This window comes from Lepidochelys kempii, chromosome 8, assembly GCF_965140265.1.
Source record: "Lepidochelys kempii isolate rLepKem1 chromosome 8, rLepKem1.hap2, whole genome shotgun sequence".
NCBI classification, from domain to species: Eukaryota; Metazoa; Chordata; order Testudines; family Cheloniidae; genus Lepidochelys; species Lepidochelys kempii.
In genome coordinates, this window is record NC_133263.1 from 36,927,004 (window position 1) to 36,946,293 (window position 19,290).

Consider the following 19,290-nt stretch of genomic DNA (forward strand, 5'->3'; position numbering starts at 1 on the left):
AGCGCTGACGCACCGGATCCAGCCCATGGGCCGTAGTTTGCCCACCCCGTACTAGGCAATGGGCTAGTGAGTTTTGCTGATTAATAACACCAGTGCTCTTTGAAAGCTGCCATCACTCCGGACTTGTCTGGGGAGACTGTAAATATCTGTGTTCAAATTAGAGTCTGCATTTTGATTTCCCTTTGCCGGAGCTCCAGGTTTCCTAATTATTTGTAAGGACAGTTGGCCACTAGGTTTTAATTCGTTTTAACCTCCTAGGGAATGAGACTTCTTCACTTTAGTCTACACCTGAGATAGGTTTCAGTACCCGGAGAGCTATATTGCGCCATTGAAAGTAACATAAGACAGTGTTGCATTGTGGGTAAATCATGTCCGATTTCCTGGGATGATGCTTTTGCTTTGTATTTTATGAATTTCAAACAGATACCAGAAAAAAAACTGTAGCTTTTCAGATCAGATTATAGCACTGTCAGGATCTTTAGAGTAGGACAGGGGTGGCCAACCTGAGCGTGAGAAGGAGCCAGAATTTACCAGTGTACATTGCCAAAGAGCCACAGTAATACGTCAGCAGCCCCCCATCAGCTCTCGCCCCACAGTGCCTCCCGCCTGCTGGCAGCCCCGCCAGTCAGCACCCTCTGCCTGCTGCAGTCAGCTGTTTCGCATGCCCAGGAGGCTCTGTGGGGGAGGAGCGAGGGCATGGAGGCTCAGGGGAAGGGGCAGAGGCCTTGGGAGAAGGCGTGGAGTGGGGGCAGGGCCTGGGACAGAGCAGGGGGTTGAGCAGTGAGCACTCCCCAGCACACTGGAAAATTGGCACCTGTAGCTCCAACCCTGAAGTCAGCGCCTATGCAAGGAGCCGCATATTAACCTCTGAAGAGCCGCATGCAGCTCCAGAGTCACACATTGGTCACCCCTGGAGTAGGAGCTGACATAGGAGCTGATGGATAGCAGCCGTTGTTTTCCCCATGTATTACTACTAGAATGCAGCTCAAAGGCTGTAAATGTTTTACAGCAAAAGAAAATCCCTCTATTTCCCAGGTTAATTTGTTTCCTCTGGCTTGTCCTCCTCATAGTCTAGACATGGTGGTCAGCTCTGTATGGAACTGCCCTCGCCTGGCTCCAACCATCCATCAGCTTTTCCATTAGCAGAAGACCCCAGACTGTCCAAACAATGGCATATGGTCAAGGGGCTCCCTTTTCTTCCAAAATGTTGGCAGCTTACAGAGCCACACTAAAGCAAGCCCAGGAGCTAGGGACACCCTCTCAGAGGCACCCTCCTGCCACACGTGTGTGCCATAGCCATGCCCGTGCACAGTGGCCCCACCCCTATGGATGGTCATGACAGAGGCCATCCACACTAGAGCTGTCAAAATAGGTCCCCCCTATTTCGGCAGGATGTGACTCCCCACACGCCGTCTTCAGGCAGGCTTGGATCCATCCTGGAGGAGGAAGGACTCGGCTTCCACCTACCCACCCAAGCCGAGGATTCTGGGAGAAGGGTGTCCCTGCTGACACCATCCAGCAGTGAGGGCCCACATCACAGAGTGTCCTCTGCTGAGCTGGTGTTGGCAGGGCCTCCAGAGCAGGTTTCAGAGCTTAGTATTCCACAGGAGGAGAAATGGGGTAAGTCACACCTCCCAGAGCTGGTATTTCAGCCATATTGTAACTGAGGCAGACATTGCTGCTTCCACAACACTCTAGTCACATTTTCAAGCTTTTCTTCATACCCAGATGGGCTATGTTTATGTTTTAAAGAAAGCTGTTATCCTGCAGTCCTCCTGTGACCTGGAATGGGGTGCTTTGCCCCAAGGGCTGGAGAGCCTTGGCTTAGGCAGCCCTGATTCCAGGATGAGCCCCACCTGAGAGGAATATGGGACTTTCAGTACAAAAGGAGCAGGAAAGTGCAGCAAAGGGGAGAAAGTGCAGCCAAGCCTACAGATACTGTAGGGCCCTGAGTTGGCAGGGAGAAGGGCAAACTCCAGGGAGGAGGTGCCAGGAAGCAGACACACTGACCCTCAGAGAGTGGGGGCTGTGCCCACCTGAAATTTGGGTAATGGCTGGGAGAGTTTGTATTCTATTTTCCAAGCCTGTGTGCTCTTTTGGGCTATTGGAAGAGAGACACCGAATAGGGCTTGGGGCCTAGGGAGCTAATACACACCTGAGGACTCAATAAGTGGGCCCCCTTGTGGGGATTATTTGAGCTACCTTTGACCTGTGAATTTGAAGGGCCCTGAAGGGGCAAAACAGTCTGGCTGTGAGGAGGGTGCTTGGGAGCTGGGTGCTCCTGTTCTGTGACTCTAGGGATTGGGACTCTTGGTGCAACCCTATAGAGACTATGCCTTAATCTGGTCCTCCCAGCCTGAATCCTGATCTCAGGGGGTGTAAGTGATTTTCTATGGCGCAGTCTTTATATCCAGGGCCCCCAGAGCATGACCAAGTGATGTCACCTTTGCTACAACCATGATGGGATTTTAAATTCATGCCCAACATGTTTCTTAGAGACATATTTATCTTTTTTCTCTCTGTAAATTGTCAGACACATAGATGAACATAATTTGTTGGGAAATAGTCAACATGGGTTTTCTAAAGGGAAATCATGCCTCACCAATCTACTAGAATTCTTTTAGGGGGTCAGCAAGCATGCAGACAAAGGAGATCCAGTGGATATAGTGTATTCAGATTTTCAGAAAGCCTTTGACAAGGTCCCTCATCAAAGGCTCTTAAGCAAAATAAGTAGCCATGGGGTAAGAGGGAAAGTTCTCTCATGGATTGGTAACTGGTTAAAAGATAGGAAACAAAGGGTAGGAATAAATGGTCAGTTTTCAGAATGGACAGAGGTAAATAGTGGTGTCCCCCAGGGATCTGTACTGGGCCCACTCCTATTTAACACATTCATAAACGATCTGGAAAAAGGAGTAAACAGTGAGGTGGCAAAATTTGCAGATGATACAAAACTACTCAAGATAGTTAAGTCCCAGGCAGACTGTGAAGAGCTACAAAAGGATCTCACAAAACTGGGTGACTGGGCAACAAAATGGCAGATGAAATTTAATGTTGATAAATGCAAAGTAATGCATATTGGAAAGCATAATCCGAACTATAAATATACAATGACGGGGTCTAAATTAGCTGTTACCACTCAAGAAAGAGATCTTGGAGTCATTGTGGATAGTTCTCTGAAATCATCCACGCAATGTGCATCGGCAGTCAAAAAAGCAAACAGAATGTTGGGAATCATCAAGAAAAGGATAGATAATAGGACAGAAAATATTATAGCCTCTATATAAATCCATGGTACGCCCACACCTTGAATACTGTGTGCAGATGTGGTTGCCCCAACTCAAAAAAGATATATTGGAATTGGAAAAGGTTCAGAAAAGGGCAACAAAAATGATTAGGGGTACAGAATAGCTTCCATATGAGGAGAAATTAATAAGACTGAGACTTTTCAGCTTGGAAAAGAGGCGACTAAGGTGGGATATGATAGAGGTCTATAAAATCATGAGTGGTATAGAGAAAGTAAGTAAGGAAGTGTTATGTACTCCTTCTCATATTACAAGAACAAGCGGCCACTAAATGCAATTAATAGGTAGCAAGTTTAAAACAAACACAAGAAAGTATTTTTTCATGCAACATACTGTCAACCTCTGGAACTCCTTGCCAGAGGGTGTTGTGAAAGCCAATACGATAATGGGATTCAAAAGGGAGCTAGATAGATTCATGGAAGATAGGTCCATTAATGGCTATTAGCCAGGATGGGCAGGAATGGTGCCCCTATCCTCTGTTTGCCAGAAGCTGGGATTGGGTGACAGGGCATGGATCACTTGATGATAACCTGTCTGTTCATTCCCTTTGGGGCACATGCTGTTGGCCACTGTCAGAGGAAGGATACTGGGCTTGATAGACCTTTGGTCTGACCCAGTATGGCTGTTCTTATGTATGTCTGAGAGTGTAAAAAGGGCTTTAGCTCTAGCCAGCCAAAGCAGGTTATCCCAGGTTTTAAAAACGCTGTGAGGAAGAGCTAGTTTATGAACACTGGGCCGTTCCCCATGCCAAAATGGCATAGATTCCCTGGTGCATACCCTGTCACCAGAACTGTGCTCGGCGCCTCCCAAGAAGGGGACGGTATATCAGTCTTTTATTCTCCCTCTATGATCTCCTCACCTGGAGGATCCATACCAGGCTGCAGCACAAGTTAGATGCTGCACTGACTCATTCTGGCACATAAAGGTCCCCTGGGAGTGCCACATAAACTGGAATTGCTTCCTTCTTCCCCCGACATGCCTCAGCCTAGCCCAAAAGATCCTCTACGCCTGTGGGGTCAGGACGGGCTAATGCCATCTGAGTCCTATGCCATCTGAGTTTTCCCTATCCTAGGCTGCCTTAAGGCAGCTTTAAGTCTCCTTTGCACCGTAGGAGCAGTGCAGACAGGACCACAGGGCAGCATTGGGCGGGCCCCAAAGGCAGGAGTTGATCAGGCTCCCAGTTGGGTTCATGCTGTCTTTGTAGTTCGCTTTGCATTGATCATTTCTTTCTCATGGTATTAGCACTGTGCTCGCCCCACGCCACAGCTGTGTTTCCGGTCAGATAGGAAAGCACTTAAATCTTCATCCTGTGATTACTGATGCCAGTGGCAAAACTGCCATTGACCTCAGTGGTGCAGTACGAGGCCTAGGGCTACCATGCATCTGGTTCTTCTCTCACTTTCCTCGGTTTCTTGTTGGTGGGACCCCAGTGGATCTGCTCCTGATTTATGCAGTGTAACTGACAGCAGACTTTGGCCCCATGGTTATAAGCATTTTAAAATACAAAATAAATACACTGTCTGCATCCCTCTGGTAGTCAGAGATCTCAGGTCGAGTGCTCTCAGGGCCCCTGGCCCAGCTTCTGTAGGCAGACATGGCTTTTGTGTGTTATCCCTTTGTTTGCTAGGTAGGTACCAGATTACTAAAAGATATCTGTGAGATGCTAATAATACATAGCAAAAAATAAAGCTGCTCTCTTGCCTCTGGGGAAGAGCAGTCATGTTACGCTGCAGGATTGCCATTGTCCCTGGTACTGCTCTCTGTAGGCAGTCCTGGGTATACTGTCCAGCGTGTTTGCCTTGGAGCTGATGTGTCGTTTTGCCCCTCACGCTGCATGTGTAGTTGTGACTCTCCGGCCCTGGGTTTACATTTTCCTGGTTTCAGAAGCACATCTAAGTCAGGCAATAGTACAGCAGGGTGGTAATATGTGGGTGTTTGGGGAGGTAGCGATCATACCAGCCAGTATGGGGACGTGTGCCTCCCCCTCACCCATGCCCCACTCATGAGGTGAGCTGCACTACTCACTGTGCAGGAAGCCAGTGGCTGCCACTTTCTCTGCATCGCAGAGCATCTTTGCAGACACGAGGAGCAGTACAGAGTCACCATTCATTCCTGGCCAGGGCTTGCTCCTCTCCTAGTGGCCAGAGATGAGAAATCATGCAGGGCACCCAACAGGGGGAGTTTGCTGGTCTTCAGATGACACCCAATAGTGGAACTATTCTAGTTGCTAGCTGGGTGGTCAGTGGGGGACTTGTGCCAGTCATCAGCCAGGCAGCCTGGGTGAGGAATTGCACTGGTTACAAGCCAGTCAGCTAGCAGGGGTGGGCATGCACTGGAGGATATGTAATATGAATGGCATCTATGGAATGTCCCTGTGGCAAGATTCCCACACCTGGGAGGGGAGAATAAAACTAAAATCCCAACAGAGTCTGAAGGGACCATTTTACCTCTGCTTCCTTGTTGAGTTTGGCTCAGTGAATTCTTACCAGCTCCCTCTACAGAAATCACATCTGCATGGCTGAACTGTTCTTTATCTGGCTCGGATTCCCGACACATGAAATGTGCAGGATCAAGACTATTTTTATACAGAGAAAATTGTTAATAATTAGTTTGTAATAATGACAGAGGGAGGAAAGTTACAAGTTAATAGAAATTTGAACAAAAACAACCTGACAAGTATTTGAGCCCAGGAGCTGTGATGCTTCATACACCAGCCTGAGACTGAAAATCACAGGGATCAAAACTGCTGAGGTACTTTTCAAATAACTAGTGAATAGAGTCAGGCCAAAGTCCAACTCTGATAAATAACATTCCACCTGCCTAACCCCCCACCCCCCCAACCATCCCCCATAGCAGTTTCAGTTGGATATAATATTCTTCACTTCCCAACCTAAACTGTTATGTGGTGTTGCTCTGTGCTGTGAAACAGCTGATGAATCCCACCACAGAAGTAGCTGCATTTCAGTCATGGGCGAAGTGACTCCTCTGTATCATTTGTACCACAAGCCGCATATGACACCACAAATCCTTACTCAAGTGACTAATCTTACTCATGTAATCAGTGCCTTTGACATGAATGAAATGCTCCTGTGAGTAAGGACAGTTTGTATGGGGAAGGGCTTGCAAGATTGGGCCTTGAGTTTGTCTTTTAAAGGATATTCTGGGATAACATAGAGAAACATCTAATGTTATAGCATTATATGGCCTTTAATTGGCCTCTGTGATGATTTAGGAGCCACCAAAATCTTCTGCCATTTACCAGTATTACAATAGAAACAGGGAGAAACTTAAATCAGTACAACAATGAATAGAGGGGCTAGAGACCTGAAACCGTCTATCATTCTCTACTTCCTGCCGAGATAGAAAGGCATCCACATACTCGCTGTCGGTTTCCTTCAGCAGAAACGTTAGACGGCTGCAGCTGTCCACACACAAACTTGCACAGATATGCTACATGGATAAGCTGATTTTCAACCATTTCAAGAGTGTTCATATAGGGGTTTGCACCATTTTAACTAGATTAGTGCAAGTTTGTGGGGGACAAAGCCTAAACTATAAATGTCCCCCTAAATAGGGCCCTTATTCAAGTGAACTTTTGTAGGCGATGACTGTAGCAACCTGCCGGGAACCTGGATGAAGGAGCCCAGGTTATCGGAGGGAAATGTTTGGAGGAGGCAGCAGGAAGTCAGCCTGTGAGCACATGGCTTGAATGCTAGTTGCAGTTGCAGCACCTCTGTAAAGTGTTTCTTAATATAGAGATGGTTTAGTATGAGAAACACTGAGTCCTCTCCTGTCATTACACAGCACGTGGTACATGCAACAATGCTAGAGGCACTGGGTGTGTACAAAAGAACACTGTGCATTTAAACAGCACTTTCTGTCCAAGGCTCACAGAGCATGCCACAAACAAAACACCACTGTAAAGGAACATTGTCCTCATTCTCGGAGGTTAAGTAACCTTCCCAAGGCCACACAGTGAGTCTGTGGCACAGCTTAGCTCAGACAGACCTAGCCTGTGTCCCAGTTCTATGCTTTAACCATATCATCAGTTTCCCTGCAGCAGAGGCGGTGCTACCCCATTGGGGGCCATAAGCCCCACACAACACATACTATAAAAGTGAATGGGGGCCCCCTTGAGCTGCTCAGGGCCCTAAACAATTGCTTAGTCTGATTATGCCTAGTGCTGGCACTGCCTTGCAGACAGGTGTACAGAGTAAGCGCCCAGTGCTAGTAGTGCTGGGACACTCCTGTGGATTCTCCACCCACTCAGGCCTTGTATCAATAATAAGGCGGCAGCTCATTTACTAACTTGGCTCATGTCTCTGTTGTGAGTCTTAGTTAAACCAACCTCTGTGTCACTGGGACAGCATGCAGTAGCTGTGTGCCATTAGCCTCATTGTACGCTACTTCCTAGGATTAGCAAGCCCCTCTTAAAAATGTTTCGCTAGCACAGATTCACCAGCCTCCGTGTCATTATGAGAAATTCACTGACAAAATCCAGCCCTAAAGGTCCCAAGCGCCAGACCCCTCAAAGTGCCCCAACACCTGGTAATTACCCCCACATCCACCCATTTCTTCACACTAGTCAGCCTTTCTCCAGGATTGGCTGCCTCACACCTCTGAAGTTCAGTGGTTTTTTTCTCTTTCTTCCAGCTGAAAGCAAGGGCCCTAGGAAGCCACACTGTGGATAAATCCCAACACATTATCCACCTCAAAATAGTCCTCTAGCCAGAAGCACCTTGCTACACTTCAGTAACAAACTTCTGAGGATCCAACCCTCAAACAATCTCCTGAGTGCGGCACTTGCTCCTGGACTTGGCTCTGTTGGCACTTCCCACCAGCAGGCAGGACTGGAGCTTTTATAGGCATGGCCCCGGCATGCGGTGAACTCAGTGCAGCAGTCACTGAATTAGTCACATGAACTATTCATTTCACACGCACAGGGGCAGGTTTTCAATGTAATTGCTCTCTGTGTAGGAGTCCTGTGTTTCTCCTGCTGTGATCCCTGCTGATACTATCTGCTCTGCTTAGAGGAGCTTTCCAAACTGGTCCCCTGCACCGTTAGCGGGGGGGAGGGAAGAGAGCCTGCATGGGTGTGCCAGGGATTAGGAGCTGCAAAGTAGCCAGTTCGTTACCAAATGGCACTGGAGAAAGCCTGATTACTATTACCACCTGTATCATTATTAGAATGTAGTAAGTTCTGTTCCTGTGGCTTCTGGGCACCTCATAAAATAATCAGCCCATGACACCCTGATGCTGCACCACGGGGTTTGTGTTACAAGGACTCCTCGTTACTGTCTATTTACATGGCATGACAAGCCCCATGCAGCAATATGTCGCACATGCTGGACCTACTACTGCATGGCTCTGATCAGATCCTGACAGCAGTGTCCAGTACCCTGGTGAGCTGGATGCAGCTGCATAGTTTGAGGTTCGCTAGTCTAAGGATTATTAAATTCAGACACAGTAGCTGGATGTGGCAGGGCCCAGAAGCAGCCTCAGCTGTAGTCCATTGTCAAACCTCTCTGATTGTGCAAGCTGGTGTTTGCCCCATCATCTCAACTATTATGTTTCCCAAAGGATTAGCCAACGGCTTAGCAGCATCTGCCTGTAGTCTGTGTTTAGGAGAGACAAATGCCTCTCTTCTGTGGCAAGGATCCATGGCTGGGAGTGGAGCTGGGGTTGCTGGATGCTCTCTGTCAGTAGTGGCCTGAGGGAGGAGTGTGACATCCAAGATGATCCTGAGCCCCTAGATCTGGACAGCAGGCAGCATGCACTGAGCTGTCTCACAGATTTCCCAGGACAACTTCTTCAAAAAAGAGACAATCCTGGGAAAACGTGAACAAGTGGCAGCCCTCCTGTGATTCCAGATGGGAAGCAGGGGCAGGAACTGATGGGACTCTGCACAGTGCTGCACTGCTGGCCAGGATACTTCAGGCACTGCACAAGGGGAATCCTCTATGTAGACAGTGTATTGGCCCAGCTAGATCTAATGCTTTCCTATGGATCAATGCCCAGTGCCCCACAATAGGGAATCTCTCCCGCACTCTTCCTAGCTCCAGCCGTGGTGCAGACAGTGGGAACACCTCAGCCATGTGGGGAAGGTGTGGGCCACCAAAGTTCCCTGCACTCCAGTACCTCAGAGCATGGGCCATGACAGAAGGTTTCCATGGGCAGATGCATAGAAGAAACCTTTGCTCTTGTCAGAACTCTCTTGTTGCCAGTAGAAGCAACAGCAGCTGTTGTGTCTGCACAGGGCCCTGCTTCATGCATGCAAACCCACCCTGGCAGCCAAAGAACCATCCCTGATTCCCCTCTATAAGGAGATGTTTTTGGTAGATGTGACATTATCTAACCCCTTCCCCTACCTCCAGCCTAGCTTGAAGCATGGCACTGTGGCTCCACCTTCTGTCTACTGACAAGGTAGTTGAGATAATATCCTTTATTGGACCAACTTCTGTTGGGGGCAGGTGTACTTTTGAGCTTTACAGATTTCTTCTTTAGATCTGGGGAAGGAAACGAGTGCCTTCCCCAGACTGGAGCTCTGTGTAGCTTGAAAGCTTCTACCTCCACCACCAGCTGTTGGTCCAATAAAAGATATCACCTCACCCACCTTGTCCCTCTCGTATCCTTAGACCAGCCATGTCTGCAACACCACATTTTAAAAGGGTTTTAATTTTGATATGCTTTTTTTCCCTCAGGCATCCTGCACTTGTAAGGTAGTTTTATTTTAAAAATAAATGCTGTTTTGTACATTTTAATTTAATTTGAATTTCCATCCAAACAAAGCTTGACACAAATCACAAGTAAGAAAAAAAATCATCCAGTAAATAAGAAATGTACTGTTCACCATTTTCTAAAATAATATTTAAAAAGTAAGAATCTGAATAAATGTATGTTAAATTATATAATTGCATAAATAAATGGGTATAGATGTAGCATGTCCTCCAGCTTAGCAAAAAGAAGGACCATATTTAGTGGAGAGGCTGTATTTACAAAAAGAAAAGGAGGACTTGCGGCACCTTAGAGACTAACCAATTTATTTGAGCATAAGCTTTCGTGAGCTACAGCTCACTTCATCGGATGCATAAAAGTGGAAAATGTAGTGAGGATGTTTTTTTACACACAGACCATGAAAAAATGGGTGTTTATCACTTCAAAAGGTTTTCTCTCCCCCCACCCCACTCTCCTGCTGGTAATAGCTTATCTAAAGTGATCACTCTCCTTACATTGTGTACGATAATCAAGGTGGGCCATTTCCAGCACAAATCCAGGGTTTAACAAGAATGTCTGAGGAACGAGGGAGGGGGGGAGGAAAAAACAAGGGGAAATAGGTTACCTTGCATAATGACTTAGCCACTCCCAGTCTCTATTAAAACCTAAGTTAATTGTATCCAATTTGCAAATGAATTCCAATTCAGCAGTCTCTCGCTGGAGTCTGGTTTTGAAGTTTTTCTATTGTAATATTGCAACTTTCATGTCTGTAATCGCGTGACCAGAGAGATTGAAGTGTTCTCTGACTGGTTTATGAATGTTATAATTCTTGACATCTGATTTGTGTCCATTTATTCTTTTACGTAGAGACTGTCCAGTTTGACCAATGTACATGGCAGAGGGGCATTGCTTGCACATGATGGCATATATCACATTGGTGGATATGCAGGTGAACGAGCCTCTGATAGTGTGGCTGATGTTATTAGGCCCTGTGATGGTGTCCCCTGAATAGATATGTGGGCACAGTTGGCAGCGGGCTTTGTTGCAAGGATAGGTTCCTCGGTTAGTGGTTCTGTTGTGTGGTATGTAGTTGCTGGTGAGTATTTGCTTCAGGTTGGGGGGCTGTCTGTAGGCAAGGACTGGCCTGTCTCCCAAGATTTGTGAGAGTGATGAGTCGTCCTTCAGGATAGGTTGTAGATCCTTAATAATGTGTTGGAGAGGTTTTAGTTGGGGGCTGAAGGTGCTGGCTGGTGGCGTTCTGTTATTTTCTTTGTTAGGCCTGTCCTGTAGTAGGTGACTTCTGGGTACTCTTCTGGCTCTGTCAATCTGTTTCTTCACTTCAGCAGGTGGGTATTGTAGTTGTAAGAATGCTTGATAGAGATGTTTGTAGGTGTTTGTCTCTGTCTGAGGGGTTGGAGCAAATGCGGTTGTATTGTAGAGCTTGGCTGTAGACAATGGACCGTGCGGTGTGGTCTGGGTGAAAGCTGGAGGCATGTGGGTAGGAATAGCGGTCAGTAGGTTTCCAGTATAGGGTAGTGTTTATGTTTACAATACCCACCTGCTGAAGTGAAGAAACAGACTGACAGAGCCAGAAGAGCCTTCCCCCCGGTTCCTCAGACATTCTTGTTAAACCCTGGATTTGTGCTGGAAATGGCCCACCTTGATTACTACCCAAGATCCATAAACCTGGAAATTCTGGGCGCCCCATCATCTCAGGCATTGGCACCCTGACAGCAGGATTGTCTGGCTATGTAGACTCCCTCCTCAGGCCCTACGCTACCAGCACTCCCAGCTACCTTCGAGACACCACTGACTTCCTGCGGAAACTTCAATCCATCGGTGATCTTCCTGATAACACCATCCTGGCCACTATGGATGTAGAAGCCCTCTACACCAACATTCCACACAAAGATGGACTACAAGCCGTCAAGAACACTATCCCCGATAATGTCACGGCTAACCTGGTGGCTGAACTTTGTGACTTTGTCCTTACCCATAACTATTTCACATTTGGGGACAATGTATACCTTCAGATCAGCGGCACTGCTATGGGTACCCGCATGGCCCCACAGTATGCCAACATTTTTATGGCTGATTTAGAACAACGCTTCCTCAGCTCTCGTCCCCTAAAGCCCCTACTCTACTTGCGCTATATTGATGACATCTCCATCATCTGGACCCATGGAAAAGAAGCCCTTGAGGAATTCCACCATGATTTCAACAATTTCCATCCCACCACCAACCTCAGCCTGGTCCAGTCCACACAAGAGATCCACTTCCTGGACACTACAGTGCTAATAAACAATGGTCACATAAACACCACCCTATACCGGAAACCTACTGACCGCTATTCCTACCTGCATGCCTCCAGCTTTCACCCTGACCACACCACACGATCCATCGTCTACAGCCAAGCTCTGCGATACAACCGCATTTGCTCCAACCCCTCAGACAGAGACAAACACCTACAAGATCTCTGTCAAGCTTTCTTACAACTACAATACCCACCTGCAGAAGTAAAGAAACAGACTGATAGAGCCAGAAGAGTTCCCAGAAGTTACCTACTACAGGACAGGCCTAACAAAGAAAATAACAGAACGCCACCAGCCGGCACCTTCAGCCCCCAATTAAAACCCCTCCAACGCATTATTAAGGATCTACAACCTATCCTAAAGGATGACCCAACACTCTCACAAATCTTGGGAGACAGGCCAGTCCTTGCCTACAGACAGCACCGCAACCTGAAGCAAATACTCACCAACAACCACATACCACACAACAGAACCACTAACCCAGAAACTTATCCTTGCAACAAAGCCCGTTGCCAATTGTGCCCACATATCTATTCAGGGGACACCATCACAGGGCCTAATAACATCAGCCACACTATCAGAGGCTCGTTCACCTGCACATCCACCAATGTGATATATGCCATCATGTGCCAGCAATGCCCCTCTGCCATGTACATTGGTCAAACTGGACAGTCTCTACGTAAAAGAATAAATGGACACAAATCAGATGTCAAGAATTATAACATTCATAAACCAGTCAGAGAACACTTCAATCTCTCTGGTCACGCAATCACAGACATGAAGGTCGCTATCTTAAAACAAAAAAACTTCAAATCCAGACTCCAGCGAGAAACTGCTGAATTGGAATTCATTTGCAAATTGGATACTATTAATTTAGGCTTAAATAGAGACTGGGAGTGGCTAAGTCATTATGCAAGGTAGCCTGTTTCCTCTTGTTTTTTCCTAACACCCCCCCCCCCCAGATGTTCTGGTTTAACTTGGATTTAAACTTGGAGAGTGGTCAGTTTGGATGAGCTATTACCAGCAGGAGAGTGAGTTTGTGTGTGTATGGGGGTGGGGGGGATGTGAGAAAACCTGGATTTGTGCAGGAAATAGCCCAACTTGATTATCATGCACATTGTGTAAAGAGTTGTCACTTTGGATGGGCTATCACCAGCAGGAGAGTGAATTTGTGTGGGGGGGTGGAGGGTGAGAAAACCTGGATTTGTGCTGGAAATGGCCCACCTGATGATCACTTTAGATAAGCTATTACCAGCAGGACAGTGGGGTGGGAGGAGGTATTGTTTCATATTCTCTGTGTATATATAAAGTCTGCTGTCGTTTCCACGGTATGCATCTGATGAAGTGAGCTGTAGCTCACGAAAGCTCATGCTCAAATAAATTGGTTAGTCTCTAAGGTGCCACAAGTACTCCTTTTCTTTTTGCGAATACAGACTAACACAGCTGTTACTCTGAAACCTGTCATTGTAAGGAGAGTGATCACTTTAGATAAGCTCTTACCAGCAGGAGAGTGGGGTGGGGGGAGAGAAAACCTTTTGAAGTGATAAATACCCATTTTTTCATGGTCTGTGTGTATAAAAACATCCTCACTGCATTTTCCACTTTTATGCATCCGATGAAGTGAGCTGTATTATGCTCAAATAAATTGGTTAGTCTCTAAGGTGCCACAAGTACTCCTTTTCTTTTTGCGAATACAGACTAACACGGTTGCTACTCTGAAAGGCTGTATTTAGTTGAAAGTCAGCCTGTTTTAATGGTTACCAACTAATGAGAATCAATGTTTCCTTAGGAAAGTAACTAAAAATACAAATGAAAAACATGATAACAATAGATTTAAATCAAGGTTTCCTGCTTGCTGATTTAAATCACTTTGGTTGAAATCAGTCCACGCTGGTGCCACATGGAGATGTGGGACATGGCCATAGTTTGGCAAGGGGCTGGATGTGGCTGTCATACGTTATCACATAAAGCCCAACAAAATATAGGGCCAGCCTTGCATGGAGGTCCCTCCAGGTCACAGGGTTGGGGCACACTGATATGGGATATCTCTGTACTGCTCTTTGGATGCAGAGAGAAGAGTCTCCAGGGCTATAGAGCTGGCACCTTTCACCAACATTACATTCCTCCCAGGTCACCTCCCCTCCCACCATGAAAGGCTGCTCTTCTTGTTGTGCCATTACACACCCTGCAGAGCTGTCTAGGTGCAGAGTGGAGCATAGAATCATAGAGTATCAGAGTTGGAAGGGACCTCTGGAGGTCATCTAGTCCAATCCCCTGCCCAGAGCAGGACCAATCCCCAATTAAATCATCCCAGCCAAGGCTTTTTCAAGCCTGACCTTACAAACTTCTAAGAAAGGGGATTCCACCACCTCCCTAGGTAACGCATTCCAGTGTTTCACCACCCTCCTAGTGAAAAAGCTTTTCCTAATATCCAACCTAAACCTCCCCCACTGCAACTTGAGACCATTACTCCTTGACCTGTCATCTACTATCACTGAGAATAGTCTAGATCCATCCTCTTTGGATCCACCTTTCAGGTAGTTAAAAGCAGCTATCAAATCCCTCCTCATTCTTCTCTTCTGTAGACTAAACAATCCCAGTTCCCTCAGCCTCTCCTCATAAGTCATGTGTTCCAGACCCCTAATCATTTTTGTTGCCCTTCGCTGGACTCTCTCCAATTTTTCCACATCCTTCTTGTAGTGTGGGGCCCAAAACTGGACACAGTACTCCAGATGTGGCCTCACCAACATCGAATAGAGGGGAACGATCACGTCCCTCGATCTGCTGGCAATGCCCCTACTTATACATCCCAAAATACTATTGGCCTTCTTGGCAACAAGGGCACACTGTTGACTCATATCCAGCTTCTTGTCCACTGTCACCCCTAGGTCCTTTTCCGCAGAACTGCTGCCTAGCCATTCGGTCCCTAGTCTGTAGCAGTGCATTGGATTCTTCCATCCTAAGTGCAGGACTCTGCACTTGTCCTTGTTGAACCTCATCAGATCTCTTTTGGCCCAATCCTCCAACTTGTCTAGGTCCCTCTGTATCCTACCCCTACCCTCCAGCGTATCTACCACTCCTCCCAGTTTAGTGTCATCTGCAAACTTGCTGAGGGTGCAATCCACACCATCCTCCAGATCATTAATGAAGATACTGAACAAAACCGGCCCGAAGACTGACCCTTGGGGCACTCCGCTAGATAGTGGCTGCCAACTAGACATGGAGCCATTAATCACTACCCGTTGAGCCCGACAATCTAGCCAGCTTTCTACCCACCTTATAGTGCATTCATCCAGCCCATACTTCTTTAACTTGCTGACAAGAATACTGTGGGAGACCATGTCAAAAGCTTTGCTAAAGTCAAGGAATAACACGTCCACTGCTTTCCCTTCATCCACAGAACCAGTTATCTCATCATAGAAGGCAATTAGATTAGTCAGGCATGACTTTCCCTTGGTGAATCCATGCTGACTGTTCCTGATCACTTTCCTCTCATCTAAGTGCTTCAGAATTGATTCCTTGAGGACCTGCTCCATGATTTTTCCGAGGACTGAGGTGAGGCTGACTGGCCTGTAGTTCCCAGGATCCTCCTTCTTCCCTTTTTTAAAGATGGGCACTACATTAGCCTTTTTCCAGTCGTCCGGGACTTCCCCCGATCGCCATGAGTTTTCAAAGATAATGGCCAATGGCTCTGCAATCACATCTACCAACTCCTTTAGCACTCTCGGATGCAGCGCATCTGGCCCCATGGACTTGTGCTCGTCCAGCTTTTCTAAATAGTCCCAAACCACTTCTTTCTCCACAGAGGGCTGGTCACCTCCTCCCCATGCTGTGATGCCCAGTGCAGTAGTCTGGGAGCTAACCTTGTTCGTGAAGACAGAGGCAAAAAAAGCATTGAGTACATTAGCTTTTTCCACATCCTCTGTCACTAGGTTGCCTCCCTCATTCATTAAGGGGCCCACACTTTCCTTGGCTTTCTTCTTGTTGCCAACATACCTGAAGAAACCCTTCTTGTTACTCTTAACAGCTCTCGCTAGCTGCAACTCCAAGTGTGATTTAGCCTTCCTGATTTCACTCCTACATGCCCGAGCAATATTTTTATACTCATCCCTGGTCATTTGTCCAGTCTTCCACTTCTTGTAAGCCTCTTTTTTGTGTTTAAGATCAGCAAGGATTTCACTGTTATGGCAGGCGACCAGCTTGGCTTATTACTATTCTTTCTACACATCGGGATGGTTTGTCCCTGTAACCACAATAAGGATTCTTTAAAATACAGCCAGCGGTGCTCTCTCCTATGGTGATGGAACTGTCACTCTGACATGCATGTTCAGGATCCCTATGAGGAATGCTGGTTGAGTTCCTGCAGATGTCTCAGAGCTGCCCAGCTCATTGTCTGTGCCTGCAAGAGGCAGAATGTCGCTCTGTTGCAAGGCTGGAATACTCTTAAAGTAGCATAAACTGAAACATTTGGGTTTTGGAAAAGAGATTTTACAAAGTCCCACACTGGGAAATGTCATGGATGTGGCAATGTGCTCTCATAGTTTTTCTCCCTCTCTTTCAAGATTTCTTGCAGTGCTTGCTCTCCAAATACAACTGCATAGTGCTTGGGGACTGGACCCAAAGGGAAACTGACTAGAAAGAAAAGCGAACCTGATTTATCTATTTGCTGTTGTCCAAGGTGATTGCATTTTTAACAGGTGATTAAATGGCCTGAGCACCAACAAGTACATGAGAGTTGTAAAATCACTGCCATTTTGGTCACCAAAGGTACCAAAGGTATATAGCACAGGTATAGAGAGATACTGTATTTGTAACAGGTGGCTTTTAATCAGAGTGTGTCCCTTTTAAACAAGTTCCTTTCCTGCCAGGGGCAGTTGACAGAAAATCCAATTATTTAGTCTCTTATACAAAGAAAAACAAATGACAGATGTGTCCTCAGCAGGAACTCAGCCTTTTGACAGTGACCAAACTGCAACCTGATGTAGCCCAACCTTTTGGGGCACAGCTGTGTTCCAACCACTAGGGAACTCCTCTCTTCAATCCTTACTTCTGAAGGCAGGCTCCTGTGATCTACGATAGACATGTTTTCCTTCTGCCCCTCCCCCACAGCTTTCTCATCCCCTTCCCCCTTAAGCCCTGGATGGGATGGTTCCTGTTGGCTAGGGTTGTTTGGATGACTCCCCTACTACTTCTCACCACTATGCTGCAGCAGGGAGACCCACACAGCAAACAAACTGGCAGCAGGCAGTGAGAACCGGATGGCTCCAACCTATCAGAATCCCTTGGGAAGAACAAGACAACTAAGTAGGACCAAGAACAGAAATTTGGATGAGATCCTGCTAAACTAGAACTGCTGGCAAATATGCTTCCTAAGTAAACTCAAGTGCCTGTCATTTCTTTCATCCTTTTTCTCTGACTTCTGGGCCAGGGGAAAGCCCAGCCCCAACTCATTTCTGTCCCCTCCATCACAGGTGGGAAATCCAGTCAGAGAACAGGCTCTGAGGCCTGGATGAAAGGGCAGCCTGGTTTTCAAACTGATGGATAGAGAGCACAATTGTTTCCTCCATTGCCTCCCTATCCTCACCCTTATGTCCAACAAGGGAAAAGTTGGTCCAGTAAAAGATATTACCTCACCCACCCTCCAGCAATGGAAAAGCACACTGAATGGATGCCCCCCCGTGATCAGTAACAAAACAGAGCATGAGGTTGCTGCTGAGTACAGAGTGACTGTTAGGTTTCAGAGTCAATGCCACACTGAGATGAACCTGTGGACTAGTAAGGTCCACAGCTGGCAATGAAGCAGAAAACACCCAACGATTTTGCAGGGGAAGGAGAAGCTAGGTGGCACGCCAGCCATTTCTCACAGCGGGGCACATCCCCCGCCCCGGCAGAGTAGGGTAAACTCCAAGTAACTGAGGGCAACAATGGCTATTATGCGCGCAGAGCTTGGCTCCCAGCCCCGGAGCAGCTCCGCTCCCACCATGTGCCAGCTCCCGGTGTTGGACTGGTTCCGGGTCTCAGAGATCCTGGCTGTAGTAGGTCCAGGCTGAACTGGCCTGCACCAACAGCCTCGCGTCCGGCGGACTGAGCGCCCCTGCCCGGCCCTCGCTGCGTCCCAGCCGCATGGACGCTCCGGACACAGCTAGGGCGCCAAGGGGCCGAGCTCGCCGTGGCAGGGCGGGCGCCGCGCACGGGAGGGGCCGGGCCGGGGGAAGCACGAGCCCTGCGGGGATCGCAGGGCGGGGGGAGCACGCGAAGAGGAGAACCCAGACACATCTGGGACAAGAAGTGAGCATCGTGGTGGGCGGGATCCGCAGAGTTGGGGAGGTGCCCACGCGGCTGTCAGCAGCGGCCGCCCTTGGCCTCCGTGTGGAGACGATGAAGGAAAGCAGACGGAATTGCAGACCAAGTGATTGACACCGTACTCATCCAGTTATATCTCCGCAGCAGGTTAGGCTGGGACAGGAGGCTGGGAAGGGAGGGCACGGCCTTTATCATTGACAGACACGGCTATCTTCCAATCATAGTAGGGGCGGAACCTGGTCTCACTGAGTGAGACCTTCAGAAGGAGTCAAAGGGAAGTATGTGACGGATTGGGAGAGAAGCCAATCATCCGGCGCCAAGCGCTGTGTGGTATGACTGATGTACTATCTGAACAATCAGAGTTTGGAAATCTCGAATTATAGTTGACCGACGGATATTTTATCCAATCAGTCTGCAGCTGTTCTGGGAGGGGCTTGACTGACATGCTGGCTGCCCAGTCAGATTTCCGCAAATTCAGGAAGAGACCGATGGTGAACGGGGCGGGGCGGCGAGAACAAACCGCCTCGGCGTGTGCTCTCAAGGCAGCATGATGGGAGCGCGTGACGAAGAGATGAGTGGCGGGAGTTTTGTCCAATAGAGCTGAGAGGCAGACCGAGCATGGCCAATGAGAGTGGGGGAAGCGGGCGGGCTAGGCGGTG